The sequence below is a fragment of the Nyctereutes procyonoides genome, unplaced genomic scaffold (genome assembly GCF_905146905.1).
Source record: "Nyctereutes procyonoides isolate TBG_1078 unplaced genomic scaffold, NYPRO_anot_genome, whole genome shotgun sequence".
In the NCBI taxonomy this organism is placed as follows: Eukaryota; Metazoa; Chordata; class Mammalia; order Carnivora; family Canidae; genus Nyctereutes; species Nyctereutes procyonoides.
The window spans coordinates 42,288-57,675 of NW_026575130.1; the positions used below are offsets into that span (position 1 = coordinate 42,288).

At 38.5% G+C, this 15,388-nt stretch overlaps 1 long non-coding RNA gene across 1 annotated transcript; it reads right to left on the bottom strand.

Moving 5' to 3' along the window:
• Positions 1–1,484: 1,484 nt before the first annotated feature.
• LOC129521160 (uncharacterized) lies at positions 1,485–14,999 on the bottom strand. The gene is made up of 3 exons (XR_008666779.1): positions 14,852–14,999; positions 12,924–13,052; positions 1,485–1,647 (listed from the first exon to the last, which is right to left on the bottom strand). It is a non-coding gene; the product is annotated as an uncharacterized LOC129521160 (long non-coding RNA).
• Positions 15,000–15,388: the final 389 nt, after the last annotated feature.

The following is a 15,388-nucleotide window of genomic DNA, read 5'->3' on the forward strand; positions in this document are numbered from 1 at the left end:
ATTGGAACCTTTATAGCTCATGGGAATGTGAAATATTGCAGTCACTTTGGAAGACAATTTGGCAGTTCCTCAAAGAACATAGAATTATATGACCCAGTAATTCCATCTCTAACATTTACTTAAGAGAATTGAAAATATATGTCCACCCACACAAAAATTTGTGCATGAACATTCATAGAAGCATCATTCATAATAGCCCCACAGCAGAAAACCCAAGTATTCACTAATTAAAGAATGGATAAACAAAATATGATATATCTATACAATGGAACATTATTCAGTCATAAAGAGTAATAAAATATGCTACAACATGGATGAACCTTAAAAACATGATGCTGCATGAAAGAAGCCAGGCATAAAAGGCCAGATATTACATAATTCCATTTATATTAAATATACAGATTAGGCAAATATAAAAAAATAGAGGTAGAAAGCAGATTAATTGGCCTGGAGAGAGGGTGGAGATGGAGAATACCTGCTAATGAATTTCTTTTGGGGATAATGAAAATGTTCTAGAATTGGAAACGTTCTGGAATTGGAGAGTGGTGATGATTATATAACTTTGTAAATATATTTTAAAAGCACTGTATTATATACTTTAAAAGGGTGAATTTTATGGTATATGGGTTATATTTCACTATTAAAAAAATAAATGTATAAGTGAGTAACTCATATTAGGAAAATAGTTATGCTTTAGAAAAAAAGTTTTGTCTCATAATCTAAACTTCCACAGTTTATTTTAGAAAATATTTGTTATATGATAGTGCATATCAGATGTTCCCTGTTCTTTACAAAAGATGAAATAAAAATTTAAAAACTGAAATTTTAGGGTTATTAATACATAGTTTCTGCCTGCATAGATTTCCCTGTATGTTAAAGTAGGCAGACATAGAGACAAATAATTAGAATATATGAAATAAATGGAAAAAAACAAAGAAATCTAGGGGAACCTGGTGACTCAGTCAGTTAAGTGCCTACCTTCGGCTCGTGATCCCAGGATCCTAGGATCGAGTCCCATATCCCTGCTTCTCCTTCTGCCTTTGCCTCTCTCTATCATGAATAAATAAAATCTTTTTAAAAATAACAAAAAAAGATATCTATATAAGGTATAATAACAGAGAGGAGAGAAGGCCTAATTACGAGTAGTGTCAGGGCTTGAGGGGCTTCAAAGACAGTATAAGTTGATCTGTCAGTTCTTTCTTTCTTTCTCTCTTTCTTTCTTTCTTTGAGAGAGAGAGAGCAGGTGAGCAGAGGGAGGACTAAAAGGAGAGAGAAAGGAAGAGGGAAAGAATCCCAAGCAGACTCCACACTGAGCACAAGCCCCGGGTGGGGCTCAAGGTGGGGCTCAAGGTGGAGCTTCATCTCAGGACGCTGAGATCATGACCTGAGGAGAAACTAAGTCTGATGCTCAACCAACTGCGCGACCCAGGTGCCCCAAGTTGATCTGAGTCTTTTTTTTTTTAAAGATTTTATTTATTTATTCATGAAAGACATAGAAAGAGAGGCAGAGACATAGGCAGAGGGAGAAGCAGGCTCCCCTACGAAGGAGCCCAATGCAGGGCTTGATCCCAGGATCATGGGATCTGAAGGCAGGCATCCAGTTGATCTGAGTCTTGATGGAAGATGCGCATTCACCAGATACACAGGCTGTGGAAACGTATACAGAGACAAAAGGTCAGAAAAAGCATGTCCACTTCTTAGATGTACAAGTCATTCTGTTGGGCCAGAAATGTCAAGTCTTTACAGAAGAGCTGATGAGGTTCAAATGTTTTGTTCTAAGAAGGAACAATACTGTGAGCTTCTCTGTAGGAGATGGAGAACTGGCAAAGGTGTTATCTTAGAGCAGCGAAATATTCAGATTTCAATTTAGGCAGCAAAATGGGGCAAGAAATGAAGGAATATAAGAATGGAAGCACAGAGATCCTTAGAGAAAAAATGCTTACGGCATGTTAAGTGATGAAGCAGTATTAGTAGGAATAGAGACAAGGGGACCAGTCACAGAGATATTTAGAAAGGGCACTGTGGGCTAAAAGAAGAGAAAGAATTGAGAATGACTCAAGTCTGACTTAGGCAGGAAGGGCACCAGCGTTTGTTTGTGTTTGCTTTTCTTTTCTTTCTTTTTTTTTTTAAGATTTTATTTATTTATTCATGAGACACAGAGAGAGAGAGAGAAAGAGAGAGAGAGAGAGAGAGAGAGAGGCAGAGACACAGGCAGAGGGGGAAGCAGGCTCCATGCAGGGAGTCCGACATGGGACTCAATCCTCGGTCTCCAGGATCAGGCCCTGGGCTGAAGGCGGCGCTAAACCGCTGAGCCACAGGCTGCCCTGTGTTTGCTTTTCTACCACAATTGCATTTAAATTGTATCATTAAATTTGAAGCATTTGCTCCAGGTATAGAAATCTAGGGTGTAGAATTTTGAGTTTGCAGCTTTGGGGAGAAAATATTCACAGGTACTGGGAACATGAATCTGGGGGCTCCTTACCACATATCTGAAGTATTGGGAATTGCTAAAATTGAACAAGAAGAACTGATAGAAAAAAAAGAGAGAAAACAAGGACCAGAAACCATTAGAAGCCTAGATTATGGATAAGCCAGCATACAGTGTGGCATATATTGCTCAATAAGTATTTGTCAGATAAATGGACAAAAGAACATAATGCTTGATCCCAAGGATAAGCAGGAAGAATGCAGGAATAAATGTGAAATCAAGACCAAAGGATCCCATAGAATCTTTTTTCTAGCTGTATATCACAATGAGAAATAAAGTTGGTCTTGTTTCACATTGATAGGCATATAACTTTGGAAGTTTTCAGCTCAGAAATGAGATTGCTGAAGACCTGAAGAAGAGTAAAATGGGACTGAAGACTGATCCTAGTTGGGAAGAGGAGGCAAATTCAGCAACTAAGAGAGAAGGTGGAGTAAAGGAGATCAGACAGTTGTCTTGGAAACACAGTGAAGAAAATGGAAAAGGGATCATCACTTGTGCCAAATGCTGCTGAAAAGTCAAGTTGGATGAGGACTGAGAATTCTATAGTGGATATACCACAGAGGTCCTTTGTGACCCTAACACACACTCTTTTCTGGACTAGAAATGAAATAAAGCAGAACTGCAATGGGTTCAAGAGACAGTGCTGTGGAGGAGTGAAAGATGTGGGTTTGTGTGAAAGACATAAGTAGAGAGTGAGGGAATGAAGACAACAGAATCAGAGGTAGAGTTCCACAAAAGAGAGCAGGGAAATGAGCAGAACTATAGTGGGATGGGGAGTCAAGAGAGGGCTTTTTCAAATAAAAGTAAGATGGAAGGTATTACAGCAGGCTTTTATGCTGCAGAAGAAGGATGATGCAGAAGAGAGAAAGGACCCACAGAGCCCTATAGAAGTTAAGGAGGAACAGTATCTGGGACACAAGTGGAGGGGCTGTGCTCCTGCAGGAAGAGCAGAGGATGTGGGTTGAGATGCAGGAACATTGATAGATTAGGCGGAATTTAATTTAATTTAATTTTGCAGATAAGAAAAAAGAGTAATAAATAACTTCCCAAGAACCAGGAAGCCAGCATGGTTAATTTAATTTCTGTCTAAAAATTAATGTGACATACGTTACATGTTGGCTTGAACAGGATATAACATCATTACTTAAAAATAATAGTGTCATTTTTGTTAAGTAATTTGTCTCTTAGGAAGTGTAAGAATAAGCTGGTATAAAAGTTTGAATACAGGAGGTCGTTGGTTTTTCTGTATGGAATAATATGAAAGCAATTACACTGGAATCTATGTAAAAGGAAACTAACACAACCGGAAGATTTCTAGGATCACTTGGCTAGCTCAACATTAAACAGGAAGCCATCAATAGCAATATTTACTTTAGGAATACATATCCAAATCAAACAGGCTCAAAGGGGTACATTTCCTTGCAAAATAAACAGAAAATGAATGGCCTAATAACTGTCCTCCCAGTAATGGTATACTTGCACAAAACACTTTTGAAGAATTACAATTTATTTTACATAGGAGGCATTCAAAAATCCTTTGTCACTGAATACACAAATGGATGAATAAACCTTGAAGAAACAGTGAGGAGCTTTCTAGATCCTATGAATAGTTTAATTATTCTTACATTCATGATTTATGTCCCCTTCTAGAACATTGCTTGTTTGGGACCTAAAGCAACAACAACAAAACAAAAAAGTTTTATAAGCTCTAAATCAATTAGCTTTCGCAGAAAAGAAAATAGTATAAGGGACACATTTACTGAATAGAGTCAGGTTTTATTTATTTATTATTTTTTTTAGAGTCAGGTTTTAATTGGATATTGGAAAAAGGCTTGAGTAGGCAAGGTAAGAAAGATTTCCAAAGGCATTAGGAAATATTATTTACTAAATGTAATAGTCAATGAAAGTTTGAGATGGTAATCATTATAACTATCCCTGTTTTGCAAATAGATTTTATTTTTAGAGTTAATGATTAGGATTTCTTTACTGTAACTAAAGCAGTTGGGATACTCAACTGTCAGTTCATTTTCCAGTTGGAAGACCATTGCTATATCATCAGTTGAGGAAAATCCTGAGATTACATACAAACTAATTCTGAGCAACAAAACAGGTATCCTGCTACTTATTCAATTTCTTAAAAAACGATAGAATTATTATTATTATTTTTTGCGAACTACATAAATACAAAGCAAATGCAAAATACAAAGAACAAATTTCTCTGAGACTCCAAAAGTCAATCTTCTAGCTTACATAAGAGCTGGGTTTGTTTTATTTTTTTTATACCTCTACTCCAAATAAACGTGCCATAAATGCTAGCTGGGAAGGAAAACAAGCAAACTTAAAAGATAATCTTTCTTTACATGAAAAGGAAATGGTTTTTTAAAAAAACAGTTTATAATTTGATTATAGGCCATAAATAATCACTTAACAAATAAAACCATTTAAAATTTTAAAGTAAAAAACAAACAAATAAATAAAATTTTAAAGTAAATTTGGACCTTATTTTATACTCAAGAGTGTATTTATTCAAGTCACTAGCATACTTTTGAAATTTGAGTGTGACTAAAATGATAATTCATAAGTTGGTAATTATTCTTTCCTTCTAGGTCTTTTTTTTTAAAGACCTTATTTATTTATTCATGAGAGACACAGAGAGAGAGGCAGAGACACAGGCAGAGGGAGAAGCAGGCTCCATACAGGGAGCCCGACGTGGGACCTGATCCCAGGGCTCCAGGATCACGCCCTGGGCTGAAGGCAGCACTAAACCGTTGAGCCACCAGGGCTGCCCCTCCTTCTAGGTCTTCAAACCAAATGGACACATTATTTTAGGTTGTTTGAGGTAGTCTTAATTTGAAACCCAACACTGATAGTTCTGTGATAATTTAAATTCACAATGGCTTTTAGAAATTATGTGTACTACTATCATCTACTCAAGTGTCAAATGTTTTTATGGTAAAAAAAATCTGATTCTGGTGATTTTCCTTAAATGTGCCTAAAAATAATTTATGTCCTTTTTTTTAATTTGTTGGATTTTAAAAATCTGCTCTTTTTATTCAAATCATCTTGTGTGGTGTTAAATTCCTGAGCCCTATGTACATATTTCCTCACTTATAAAATAGAAATAAAATCTACCTCACTGAATTGTGGGAAGATTTAAACGAGATGAGTATGTAAGATCATAATGCCTATAAGAGTTAGGCAAAACCCAGCTCTTATATGTGTGATATAAAGTAGACCCTCCATAAAGGTTAGGCAACTTCTGGAAAACACCTGTTGATGGAATCTCCCAATTAAAGAAGTTGATGTTATAAGATGATGAGGCATATAAATGCAATTTCTTTAATTTTAGGGAATTGCAAGATAATTTATTTGACTTCTTTTAATGAAGAGCAAGAATAAAGAATATAGAAACTGGGGAAAAAAAGAATATAGAAATCGGTGTAGTTTAGTTGAAGATTCCCAAAAGTACATCAGGAGGAAACTAGAAATCTTTTTGCTTTTTAGCTTTCCAACAGAACACAGCATGTATATCCAATGTGATCTGTTCCACAAACCTAGAGAATAAAAATTTATGTGTATTATTTTGATCTAATTAATCCAGTCAGTAAAAACTAAACTTATTAGTGGAGAGCCCAGTATATCCCTTTAAACTCCACCCTCTTCTCCCCAGAGTTTCTTTATACATTAAGTTACTAAATAATGTTTGATTAGGAGAGCAGTATGGTCAAAGGCATGATTTAAACATGAATCTTAAAACTTACCATTCCCCAGATCTATCCTGTGTCTCTTCTATTTACTGCTGGGCCTCCCTGAAACTCAGATATCAGGATACCATTTATAGTTCTCTGCTTGGGTTCAAGGCTGTCCACGTTTTGAAGGACAAACTGTTAGGCAGGTTAAATAGCTTTAGTTGAGCACCCAGGTTGAGACTGCCATGAACTATAGTAAGTAACATATCTATCTCAAAAGTTTTGCTGACTTTATATTTTTGCCTTGGCTCATCCTTGAACAATAATAACAAAAAAAATACTTAACGAAGTCTAATTAGAATACCTATTCCACTTAAGTATTTTAGACAGCTGTAACTCAGAAAATAGTCAACAATAAAAAAATGAGAAGCAACATTTTCAGTTATCTGATGTATTTATTCATTTGCAACTTTACTGGAAAGTACCCAGAACATTGGGTTGAACTATATGAAATTGCCAATTTTTCCAATTTTTTAATCTACAAAATGGTAATTTCATATGATATACCATAATATAAAGTCCGTTAATGGTGACATTACTCATTTCAGCAGCATTCACGTGGAGTTCTATAAAGGACAACTGGTAACCCTCCAAAACATACTCTTCACTCCCTACCACCTATCAGGAGTAATATTTTGATGTGTTGGATATCTTCTGTTTGTCTGTTCAGGCCCATTCTCTACCCTTCTCATCATCACTCTACTCTGTGGTCGTGGAAGGCTGACCTATCCGCACTGGTCTGGCCATATGGCATCCAGTTGGGTTAGATAAGCAGAAGATCAAAGGACAGGAGGACAATGAGACAATGAGGACAATTCACCCTCTTTCTACTCTACCAATTCCTTCTTGGTTATCTGAATTACTTCCTAAAAGCCACAGCTCTTGTCAGACCCTCTACAAATAGCTCCCTACAGAGTTCTGGTAACTTCTTCCCTTCCTTCAGTCCTGGAAGAGAATGACTTTCTGCTGTTGCTAGTCCTACGGTTCTACATAATCCCTTATTGTTTATTTCTTTAAACACTTCTCACACTTTCATTATAATTCCAAAATTGTAACTCCCACACATGAAACCACTTTTCATTTTTCACTCTCAGCACCCCCAGAACCAAATAGAGGGTGAATGCTATTCCAGGCTGCAGACTCAGCCAGGCCCACATGGGACTGAAAGAGTCTTCAGATGATTCCAACTCCAGTCTCCATGTCTTCCACCTGAAACTCTGAATATGGCAGATAAGAGATGCTGCTGGACCCTCTCCGAATCCCTGACCCACAGAAACCATAAGATATAAACACCTATTGTTGCTCTTACCTACCACATTTTGAGGTAATTTGTTACACAGCAGTAGATAACTACTACACTTGTCCTCTCTAGGGTTTGTGCTCTTAAGCTTCTAACCTGTTTCTCTTTCTCGCTCTCCAACATCTCTGATGCCTCTAAGAAGAGGAGGCCCCAGCAACCACTGAGACTGGTCACACAGTGGACTACCTGGGCAACTCATTTCTCCTGTTTTCTAAGTCTTTCCTGGCAGGATTTAATAGTGTAACACAGTGGCAAAGAGCACACACTCTATAGCTGAGTTTTGTGGTTTCTAGTGCTTAGTTCTATCATTTACTACCTATGAGCCCTTGGGCCAGTTATGTAACTTCAACATACCCTTGATTCTTTGTCTACAAAATGGTGATAATAACCCAGGGCTAATAGGGTTATTAGGAAGTTGAGTTATTATTTGTAAAGATCTTAGAAGAGTGCCTGGAGGGGCACGTGGGTCGCTCAGTTGGTTAAGTGTCTCAGGGTTCCTTGGGGCTCCTGCTCAGCAGGGAGCCTTCTTCTCCCTCTGCCCCTCTCTCTACTCGTGCTTTCTCTCTTTCAAATTAATAACATCTTTAAAAATAAATGAAGAGTGCCTGGAATATAGAAAATGTAATATACAAATGTTTGTTAAATAAAATAATGGAATGTGCTAGAGAATGACCCTTTCCCTCACAAAGCAAAAGGATGAGTGAGATTTATCGAATCCAGAAAACCTTAAGGATGGCCTAAAAAACTTGGTCTCTTCTAAAGTATTTCATTAAGAGTGACACACTAATTACTTGAGAAAAGTACTTGCTGTAAGTTTATAAACATACCGTTTTGCTAGGCAAATTTTTCTGTGGCTATCTGAAGCGTAACTCTGAACCTCCTTCCACAGACTGTAGCTTTCCCCTGCTCTTCAGTATGTCTTGAGACACGTATAATAGGTCTGGCATTTGAGCTGAGGGCCCAGTGGGAAACTGATGACACCCTTAAACTGGGGGTTCAGGAGAGTGTAATTAAGGGACTATTTTTAAGAGGTGGGCAAGATTTAAGAAAGCCAATAACAAAGGCTGGTGCAACAAGTGATCTCAGGGAGTCATTGCTTCCCTTCGGCTAGAAGGCATGAGTAGTGAACGATATGGGGAGGACTGCCTTGAAGAGACTCTGACAGAGGAACACGGCCAACCAGCGATGATACAGCTGGGAGGTTACCAGGTGTCTGGTTATTTCCTGCTGTATAACAAAGTATCCAAAACCTACTAGTCTAAAACAATAATTATGTATTATGCTCACAATTTTGTGGGTCAGGAATCCTGGCAAGGCATAGCAAAGATAGATTTTTTTTTTTTTTTTGCCTCACAATGCCTGGAGCCTCGGCCTTGGCCGGGGTGGTTTGAACAGCTGGAAATGTCTGGAATAGCTCAGTGGGGATCTCGGTTCTATTATTGGCTGGGTTTCTTGATTCTTCACACACTGTATCTGCTGGGGTTGCAATGTCCTCCAAGTTGGTGTCTTCACTCACATGTCTCTCTGGAAAAGCTGGAACAGCTGGGCAGTGGCTGGCATTGCTCTCTTTCCATGGGGTCCCTCCCTCCAGCAGGGCAATCTCAGGGTAATCAGACTTCTAACACTATATCTCAGAGCTCCTAGACTGAATACTCTAAGAGACCTGGGCATATGGGAGCTGTAAGACTTCTTGTAATGACCTAGCCTCAAAGTCCCCAAATGTCACATCTCTGCATTCAGTTGTTTAAGCATTCAGTTGTGAAAGGGGAGAAGGGAATCAGACTCTACCTTTCAGTTGGAGGAGTAGCAAAAATTTTGCCACCATGTATAGTCCATTGTATCAGGTTAATAAAAATTCTGAACTCAATCTCCTCCTGCCCCATCATTTCCTATTGATGCTGCCCCCTTAAACAAGGCAACCACTAACCAGAGGGCAAAGGAGCTTGTTAATATAGTCTTTATAGGTCAGCTTCCCAGGAACAGAGTAGGACCTGGAGGGACAAACACTCTCCTAATCCTCATTGCTTATTTTAGGGCTTTCAAGTTGTGTGCCAGAGTTATGCAGGGGTATGTTCTTGAGAACATAGGAATGACCATGAGGACACAGAGAATGGGGTAAGCTTTCCATTACCTATGTTTGTACCTTCCACTATGGTAACTTCTACAATTGCAGTTTTAATCAGTGTTCACATAGCGTTTCACTACACTAGAATTTCATTCCCAGAATATACTCTCCATTCCTGGTACCACAATTTTTCAAAGCCTAAAGGGAAAATGGCCTTACCTCTGGTTGAAATTTACTCATTGAAATATTCTTGCAAGTGATTCTTACACTAGGGAAGCTGGCAACACATCAGCCTGTATGTGCTATGATGCAGAGGCTTAGGGTGCAGTGCACTTAGATCCCAAGAATCTAGTAACATTAGACTTGGGCCTGACCTCATCCATCATGAGGTTTGCTTTTTTTTTTTTTTTTATTTATGATAGTCACACACACAGAGAGAGAGAGGCAGAGACACAGGCAGAGGGAGAAGCAGGCTCCATGTACCGGGAGCCCAACGTGGGATTCGATCCCGGGTCTCCAGGATCGCGCCCTGGGGCAAAGGCAGGCGCCAAACCGTTGCGCCACCCAGGGATCCCTGAGGTTTGCTTTTTAAAAAAAGTTTTGGGAGGTTATAGGGTAGGAAATGGTAGAGTCTCAGGGGAGCCCTTAAAAATCATATCCTACATCCTCTTTACTTTTTAGTTTATCTTGGACATCAAATAGTTAATAAGGCCTTCAGCAAAGACTTGTAAAGTAGCATTTGCCTTATATACCCCCTGGAATCTTTTGCTAACTGTTGAGTGTCTGTTCAATGATTTTCAAACATTTTGTAGTCTCATTTTAAACTAAGTCTCATCAAAGTTTTAGGGATTTTCCAAATTGGAAAAAGTTTGTTTCACCTGAACTAGCCACATACTTCTGATGACAGGTGATATAGGGCACATTCATATCATGACAGGATTTCTGACTCTTCTTGTCCTGAGACAGGTAATTCTGAAGAGTGGATATAAGTCATTTCTATAATGAGGCAGCTAACCAAAACCTAACAATACATAGAATTGACTGTGAATCAAATACAGATATCCCCCTTAAACCAAACTAAGTGTTTCCTTAACTCAACTTCCCCTTGGTTGGACCCCAAGATACCTGCAGCCACTCCTCAGTGATTTTACTGAAGAAGTCCACTGAAGAAATATTCGGGTGGAAAGTGTCAGGTGTCTTAGTCATTAGTTGATACAAATGACCATGGGGACACATTGCTAGGAACCCACTAAGAGACTCAGAGGGGCCCCATAAGTGAAGGATGTTAAAGCTTCTATAGCTTTGGGGCAAATCCACCTCTGCCCTTTTTGCAGATGATTTTTCTGTGGGGTGGGGGCTATTGCTATCATCTGTCTCTGTGCTCATGGGGCCCCCCTTATTCACCTGACAGACTTGTGCCTCCATCCCCCAGCAAGCCCCTATGTTAAATCACAGGGAATAAAGACACACACTTTAGCTCCTCTTCCAGAAGTTTCAAGCTCCTTCTGCAAATTAACCTAACTTCATCCAAAAGACCTTTGTTTGCTCACAGAGGGTCTCAGGGAATGGCAGTCTTTTGTTCCACTTCAACCAGGAAACATTTTCCTAATCTACACTTACAAAAATGGGGAGCAGAACTTCACCTGATTCTTAGCACAACAAAGATCTCATTCAAAGAAACTTTCTGCCTACTTTCCCAGAGGTTGGAGAGGCTTACTTAATTCTTAATTCCTTCTCCTTCAGTGTAAGTATGGTTGGCTTTAAGAGGCACCCTGTTACTCAAGTATAAAACTAACCCCTTTGATGGGACACCTGGATGGCTCAGTGGTTGAGCATCTGCCTTTGGTTCAGGGCATGATCCTTGAGTCCCACATTGGGCTCCCTGCATGGAGCCTGCTTCTCCCTCTGCCTGTGTCTCTGCCTCTCTCTCTCCTCTCTCTCTGTGTGTCTCTTATGAATAAATAAATAAAATCTTTAAAAAATAAATTAAATTAAATCAACCCCTTTGAAATGATACAAATATAGAGATAAGCTTTTTGAAGTGAGTACGACTTTTTTCTACTTATTTATCAATTATACACTGTGACAGGTTAGATTATGTGGAGCACACACAACTTACTGTTCTCAATGACCTTATAATCTGGCATTCAATACTTTACTTAGCATTTAGTACCCACTATGTGCCAGATAGTATTGTGGGAGCTGGGACCCGGTGATGGAAAACACAAACAAACTGGAGCTTATGGAGCTTACAGAGATCAAGAATAAACAAGTAAATAATAAACATAGACTATCATGTCCAGAATTGATAAGTGCCATGAAGAAAAATGAAGCCATGTTTGCCAGTGGGATGGGTGTGTCCCATTTGCTCATGTGGTCTGAGAAGATCTCTCTGGGATGCTATGTAAGTGGAGACACATTAAGGGAAAGGATGAGTTATGTAACTATTTGGAAGAAGATAGAGATTTTTCTAAGCAGAGAGGATAGGTGTGAATGCCTGAATTTGGGAATTAGAAAAACAACACCCAAAACCTTAATAACAATAAAATTTGTAAGTCACAAGAACTATGATAAGACATCAGAATTACTATCCATTCAGGGCACCTGGGTGGCTCAGTTGGTTGAGCACCTGCCTTTGGCTTGAGTCATGATCTCAGAGTCCTGGGATCAAGCCCCACGTTGAGCTTCCTGCTCAGCGGGGAGCCTGCTTCTCCCTCTCCCCCTGCCGCTTCCCCTGCTTGTGCTCTCTCACTCTCTCGGTCAAATAAATAAAAGCTTTTTAAAAAATTACTATCCATTCATCTATTCAATAAATAAGTACTGAGCCCTACTAGGGTCAAAGGAATGTATCTATGAACATAAGGTCCTAGAGGAGGCACAACTGACACGACCAGGAATAAGACACAGCATGTGTTCTCCAGACAGTCATGTTCTGATGTGGAAATAAATTTCAAAGAAAGAGGATTATTACAATTAAGGGCAATGAGTGTGCAGATGCTAAAAAATTACATAAAAGGGATACCTAAACAAGCTGTGGGTGGTAGGTGGGAGCTTTCTGGAGTACCTGATCTCTAAATTAAATCCAGAAGAGATAGTAGGAGGTATCCAGAAACAGAGTAAGATAGCAAATTTCAACCACATGCAGAGTCCTGGAAAAGCAAGAGCACTCAACATTAAAGAACTGTGGCACTGATGCCCTTGCAAGGCACCAGGTTCAGACAGCAAACGGCCTTATAGGTCCTACCAAGATTATTCAATATCCAGAGAACAATGGGGAACCGCTAAAGTGTTTTAGGTGGGAAGTGACTCCATCAGGCTTACCCTTTAGAGAGATCACTCTGCCTGCCACATGAAGAATTCATGGGTTCATAGACTAAAGACAAGGGTGGAGGAAAGGAGATGGATTTAAGAGTCATGATGTCAGGTCAATCTTCAAGACTCCATGACTGGCTGAAAAGAGAGAATAACAAAATGAATTAGTAACACCAAAGAGGGAGAGCTGATTTCAGAGGATAGATTTGCAGTGAGTTTTGGGTAATGTACTAGCTTTAGAGAAAGAAGTTTGATGGGAAGGTGAAGCTAGAAGTTCCTTCATATAATTATTCTCTCAGTAAGAATTATTGGTAAGAACTCAAAGTGCCTGGTTTAACAATTAAGAGACCAGGGTGCCTAGGTGGCTCAGTCAGTTAAGCAATCTGACTCTTGATTTCAGTTCAGGGCATGATCTCAGGGTAATGGGATCAAGCCCTGCGTAAGGCTTCCCACTCAATGGTGGGGGGGGGAGGTCTACTTGAGATTCTCTTTCTCCATCTCCCTCTGCCCTCCTCTTGGCTCTCTCTCTCTCTCTCTAAAATAAATAAATAAATAAATAAATCTTAAAAAAAAAGAATTATTGAGCTCTATGTACTGAGCACTCTAATTACTACCATATATTTGTTATATCACTTAATAGTCACAACAACTCTAGGTGGGCTGCTTTTATTCCTGTTGAAGGTAGGGAAACTGAGGCATGGAAGTAGTTAAGTAAATTGCCTATGGTCACACAGCTAGCAAATGTAAAAGATAACATAAACTTCCAATCTAGACAACAAAAATCAGCCCCATTACTTTATAATCACTTCTGATTTTACAAAAAAAAAAAAAAAAGTTATTTCCCACCAGACCATAGGAAGAGTGACTTTTGGCTGTTTAAAATCTACAAAAAACAAAACAAAACAAAACAAAACAAAAAAAAAAACAACAAATTCCCTCTCATCAAAAAATAAACCAATCAAAATTATTGTCACTAGTGAAGAGACACAAAAAGACTAATGCAGATTCTGAAAGCATTCCAAAGAGAAATTTACCAAAATGTTTTCAGCAATGGCAACACAGTTTATAAAAATATATAGCCTTCTAGGGTAACTACTGCAAAGAGAAAATTACTGGCATTGATGAATTCTAGAGTTTTAAAACATTATTGAAATATTTTTCAGTTTCAGAGCCCTCATATAAAAGAGATTATGCAGGCCTGACTCTCTCATACTGGAATAGTTTGTGCAATGCTTCTCATTGAGGCACTCAGTGATTTCATTGGCAGAGAGGAATGAAAACAAATGAACGAGAAGGAATTGGGGCCTGTTCTATAGAGGTAGTTCCTTCTTTATATTGATTTATTGATTGTGCATCTTGGGACTGCTATTATTCAAAGACAACATTTTCTGTGAGCATAGATGGAGAATTTTATCCTGGGCCTTCTAGATTTGATGTCACTCCCTTTCAATATACTGTTTTGGGTTTTTTTGTTTTTGTTTAGTTTAGATTTTACTTATTTATTCATAAGAGACACAGAGAGGGAGGCAGAGACACAGGCAGAGAGAGAAGCCGGCTCCCTGCAAGGAGCCCAATGTGGGACTTGACCCCGGGATTATGTCCTGAGCAGAAAGCAGACCTCAACCACCGAACCACCCAGGCGTCCCCCCTTTCAAGGTATTGTTAATTTCCCTGTAAGAAAAGAATGGGAAAATTGAATCACTGTGACTGTATCTGTAAAGAATGAACTTCTAGTTCAATCTAGATTTCTACATAGCCTCTGTTTGCTAAAAAAAAATGTAGCATTTCCAAGGCATGGATCAAATGTGAGTGAAAATTTTTGCACAATTTATATTATACTTAATTTTAGAGTCTTGCTTGAGTTTTATTAAATTGATTTTTTGTAAATTATAAAGCATTGATTTAAAAAGAAAAAGACTTAGTTCAAAGAAGTTTACCTAAAAAGCACTCCTAAAAGATGAAAATTGCCACCATTCATGAGGTTCCTTCTTTTTCTCTGGCTTGATAATTAAATCACACTTCTCCTTACATACTTGGGAGGAGGCAGGCTCCACAGTGGTGTCTACAAAGACATGAGATTTTTAAAATGAGATTGTGCACATCAACTGAAAATTTTTTAACCTATAACTTATATTTTTTAAAAAAGACGAGTGATTCTCTAGACTACAATTTCAAGATCAATAAATTTCCGATTCTCTGGATTTTCTTTCAAAAACACCCATTTTTGTTCCTTCGACTTTTAAAAAAGTCTATTTTAAACGACCTACTTTTTAAAACTGGTTTGTAGTTAAGTGTGTCACACCTGGATGTAGTCAACTTAAAAGTGTTTCAGTCCTTGCTATTTCTTTCTAAGCTAATTATTTTATTTTTAGTCATCCGACTAGTGCAGGATATTTTCTCCAGAGAAAATAAGAAAGTGGATGAGAACAGCATAGATTTGTTCTGGGTATGAGTGTTTAGGATATATATTATGT